We start from the raw sequence: 5,009 nt of genomic DNA, 5'->3' as shown, positions 1-5,009 counted from the left end.
TTTATTTTATTCACATTAACTTGCATGATATGGAATTAGATATGTTTTTAGTGGTTGAATGCATAAGCTAATTACCTCATTAACTTGCATGCTATTTATTTTTTTCACCCCATCAAAATTTCTGTCACAAGCTTGCAATCCAAGAGCCAAGCATGGCAAATGGAAACCACCATTGACCCTGTACTGGCATCACTCAAAGTTAATCACTTTCCAATATGCCCCCACATCCCAAACCCCTTCTAGATATTATTTACTTGGCAGTTGATGGGTGCTGCACTCTGGGTTTTCTGTTCAAAGGTCTATGATTTTAGGTAACTATAAAAAAGTGTTTGGGTGCTGCACTCTGGGTTTTCTATTCAAAGGTCTACTTTTGGAGTTTTCTACTCAAAGGTCTATGATTTTAGGTAACTCTAAATTTGTTCCAATCATTATTTCAGTCACAACATTATTTTTTTGGAATCTTTGTGAATAATTACATTGACTATATTTGTCTATAATTCTCTATAATATTAAGGATTAAAACAAATTTAGAGTCACGATGACAATTAAAATTCTTGTTATATGGTATCAACTATAAAGTGAAACATGTTGAAAACTCCAAAAGTAGACACTACTCTTTGTCCATATTGTTTTACGTTTAAGAATTTGGCATGAAATTTAGAAATATATCATTATTATTGCTCAGGATCATAAACACGTTGGTATGTAAATTTTTTTATACATGATCTATGAAATATTTGGGAAAAAGGTGATTTCATTTAATTCCATGAATCAATTGGGTACATTAATTAGGATCCTTAAAAAAAGGAAATAAAATTAAATTCTATCCCAATACTAGAGAGAAATTTGCAAGGCTATAATTAGCAGGATAAATTTCTACAATAAATCCCTAAAATACAGATTTACCATATTTGAGATGATGGTATTGTTGCTCTAGGGTAAATAAAATTGTTTCTTATGCCATTGGATGTTTTCTTGCTTCCTGTAGATACTTGATGATGATGGTATTGCTGCTCCAGGGGAAATTCTTAGGCCATATGACATCCATATCAATAAACAATCACCAATTGATACACGTACTCCAAAAACAGGATCTGCAGCAAATTTGCCCGATAGGTTTGCATTTTTTTTTAATTTTGGTTTAAATGTAGGAAGGTTATTGTTGAATATATGTTGGTTCACATTTTTTCTAATGTTTTTCTTTTAAACAGTGCATATCGGTCCAATGCACAATCATTCAATGATAATGGAGGAGAAGTAGTTGATAGGGTGGTTCTAATGCTCTGATAAGGATAATAACATGTGTATCAAATTTCTAATTCGTCACACTCGCATGCCTGAGGTAAAGTCTTTTTGGTTTATCATGAGTTAGTGCTATTGGTTTAAGGAAAAAAAATATACTAAAGTGGTCAAGGGGTCTAGAGAAGTTAAAGAATGTCTTTATAAAATATACTAAAGTGGGCTCCATGGATGTTTTGATTCCATACCTTCATTTTATAGATGGCACTATCTTGTTTTGAGTTGAATGCTGATTCTTTTTTGAATTCTCTTGTGATTCTTTGGTTTGGAATTATTTATAGGTTAAAGCATCTTTCTCATTATGGTTTGGCAACGGGCAAGTATCAATGTGAATGGGCGGTCTTTAGCTTTTTACTCTTTTGGTTAGATGTAAAACCCTTCAATGGTCTCTTAGTCTCCTACCTATTTAGGATTCCTTCTTGGCGGCAATATTTGAGTTCACTTTTTTTGGGGAACCTATTATTAGGAAGAAATAATTGGAAGGGGCTTCCTTTTCTTTGGGCAGTCATATCTCTCTAATTTTGTGGTCCCTATTTATTATTTTTTGTATTGTCTCTCTCCTTTTTACCTTTGATATTTTCACGAACAAAGCAGAAAATAATGATGACATTTGTTAGTTTTATTGACTTTGACAATTAATTACCATAATTTTTAGCATAAATTTATAGACAATCATGTTTATATAAAATGAATTATTTGTTTTGACCAAGTCAAAATATTTTTCTGGTCTTGATGAATGTTGTTGATGTTAGTCTTTGTATTGCCCAATTTGGAATTTTGTTAGCTAATGTTCTTTGGAGTTTTTCACAGGATATGGAACCATGAGGAGGCTACACTGCTTAACAGTTTTGATAATCATGATTTTCCCGACAAAGGAATTTCTAAGCTCTGCGTTGTAAATGAGCTTGATGATAGCTTGCTTCTTGCTGCTTCATGTACTTTTCGCTATTAATTCATTTTATTCTCGAATTATTGTAAGAGTATTTAATATTAGCGACTCTTATGATGCAGCTGATGGAAACATTTGGATTTGGAAGGACTATACTCTGAAGGGTAAACAAAAACTTGTCATTGCATTCTCTTCAATTCATGGTCATAAACCTGGTGTAAGGAGTCTGAATGCAGTTGTTGATTGGTAACAACAATGTGGCTATCTAGTATGTGGTTGTTCTTTGATTATTTTTGGGAATGTGGGATATCTCCCTCTACCCCAATGTCCTAAAATAGTCACTAATTGTTTCCTCATATTGTGATGTTAATGATTTTTTTATTGTGTTCCTTGTTACATTTATACATATACCAATATGCATCGGGTGAGATCTATTATGCTATGGGATGTTGATAAAGAGCAGCTTGTTAATTCTAAATCTTCATCATCATATTGCAGTGTCTCAGTGTTGGTAAGCCTCATCTTTGCATGATGTGGTTTGTGTTGGTAATTCTTATGATTGCTTTAGTTATTTTGGCATGACAACTAAGCTGTTTTTCAAGACATTTGAGCCAAATATTGTTTGAGGTTTGACATGCGAATTACATAAGATGTTTAATGGAACAATTTGATTTTGTAAGTATACAAGAAGACAAAATTTGAGATTTCTAGTCATAGGTTAGAGTTGAGTGTCAATTTGCCTTCGTGTGTCTATCCTTCCCATCGGATGGAGCTATTCTAAATTAGGTGATTTGACATTTATCTAGTAGCTTCACTTTGAATTGCCACCTAACTGCTATTTCTTTGAACCCACTATACTTTTTATTCCTTTTTCTAAGTCTGTTTTAACATGAATTAGCATATCAAAGCTTCAAAAATTTGACTACACCAATTCATTTGTTCATACCTTTGCAACGAGGCTTCTTATATGAACATGTATTTTTTAGTATCTTTTTAAATATAGTTTGTTGTACTTGTGGAGGTCCTTGAAAAATTAAGAAAAAGATTGGTGGTAACTGGTAAGAAAGTAAGAAACAGACTATAACACTGACTATGTGGATTGCTTATGATGTGGTTTTCTTATGAAAATAACAATTTTAGTTGCAGGTATACATAATCTTTAGTATTGATTTTCTCTCTTGATTGTTAGTTTTATTTTGTTTACTTTGACTCAAAACTCTTTCTTATATACTTATATAGATCAATTGTAGGAACTAGGGTTGTTTTTTTTATCCAAACAAATTGTATAATCTTTAGTATTGATTTGAAACACTTGGACCTATTGTGTGCAACTCTTAATTACCTGGGCCATGTTTGATCTCCACTCACACCACAACATCAATAGACTATGGTACACCAGGGGATGTCCTAGCTACTAAATTTGGATGGCTTGCAGTGTATCTACATCATATCCCTTATGGTATATGAGTTGCATATATCATTTATAATATTTGAGTGTCAGTAGGGAATTAAGTATATATAGATGCGGACAAAAAGGTAATAAAATTGTTGAATGTAGCCATTAGATCATAACTATATGTATAGCTTCTTTGTGTCAATGATACAAATTGAAAATATTTAATTATGCTTTTTTACTATATTGCTACCTATTAAATCATAAGCTAACTTGTTTTAATGATGTGCACATTAAGATTACTTTTTTCATTGCTTTATTCATGAACAAAAAGCAAAAAAAAAAAATTACAGTTCTACATTGGTTATTATGATAACCAATGTAGAATTGTCGAAAGTTTACAATGGTTATGATGATAACCGATGTAGAATGATGATGATATAACAATGGGTTCATATGGAGAGCCAATGTAGATTGCCCATGAATCTACAACGGGTAGCAACAAAACTAGTGTAGATTGGCTTGATTCTACGACGGGTTGTTTGACACAACCGATGTAGATTGCCAATGAAACTAAGACGGGCTTAGCTCCAGACCCGTCTTTGAATGAAGTGCTTCTACATCGGTCAAACAATCGTCGTAGTAGGGTCTTGGTCTTTCAAGGACTACGACATCGCGTTATAATCAATGTAAAAGGGGGGTTTAAACCGATGTAGAATGATCATTTTGTAGTAGTGAGATTTAAATTAAACTATATTAAAAATATATATAACATGTGTTTAAATAATAAAACATTAAAATAAATTAATAATATATCAAATGAAATCATAAAAAAATATACTAATAAATAAGTTAACTTAATATTATTTATTGTATATTTAAATATATTTTTTATTTTTTTATTTAAAATAAAAATAAATCATAAAAAATTGTAAATTTAAAACAAAAACTAAAAAAAAAGGTTTACGACTTTTAAAAAATTAAAAAAAGGTTTTATGGCTTTAAAGTTGTAAAACAAAAAAAAAATCGTAAATTATTGAAGTCATAAATAATTTTACGACTTTAAAGTCGTAAAAAAAAATTTGAATTGAAGTTGTAAAAAAAATATTTGAATTGAAGTCGTAAATAATTTTACGACTTCAGTTAAAAAAAAGTCGTAACAGGTGTTACCACTTCTAAGTTAGAAGTCGTAACACCTGTTACGATTTATCCCGTTTTGGATAACTTTTTAAAATATATCCCCAATTGAAAAAATGGATAAAATTTTACCCCTATTTGGTAAAAAACCCCTATAAATAGAGGAGGAGTATCCACATTCTCCTCAAGGTTCATATTATTGTATAGGCTTACTAAGAGGTTTCTCTTGAGACATTGACACTTGAGGTCTCTTACGTAGGCAATGGTGTCCTCTGGCATGAACACTTCTAA

The 5,009-nt window shown here is 31.3% G+C and overlaps 1 long non-coding RNA gene across 1 annotated transcript; it reads left to right on the top strand.

Annotated features, from left to right (window-relative positions):
• The first annotated feature begins 960 nt into the window (after positions 1-960).
• Positions 961-3,020, top strand: LOC114386565. Its single transcript, XR_003661111.1, has 4 exons — positions 961-1,116; positions 1,212-1,342; positions 2,110-2,234; positions 2,311-3,020. It is a non-coding gene; the product is annotated as an uncharacterized LOC114386565 (long non-coding RNA).
• Positions 3,021-5,009: the final 1,989 nt, after the last annotated feature.

Source organism: Glycine soja, chromosome 15 (assembly GCF_004193775.1).
Source record: "Glycine soja cultivar W05 chromosome 15, ASM419377v2, whole genome shotgun sequence".
NCBI lineage: Eukaryota > Viridiplantae > Streptophyta > Magnoliopsida > Fabales > Fabaceae > Glycine > Glycine soja.
The sequence above is the reverse complement of the archived record's forward strand: the minus strand, read 5'-3'. Positions and strand labels throughout refer to the sequence as shown.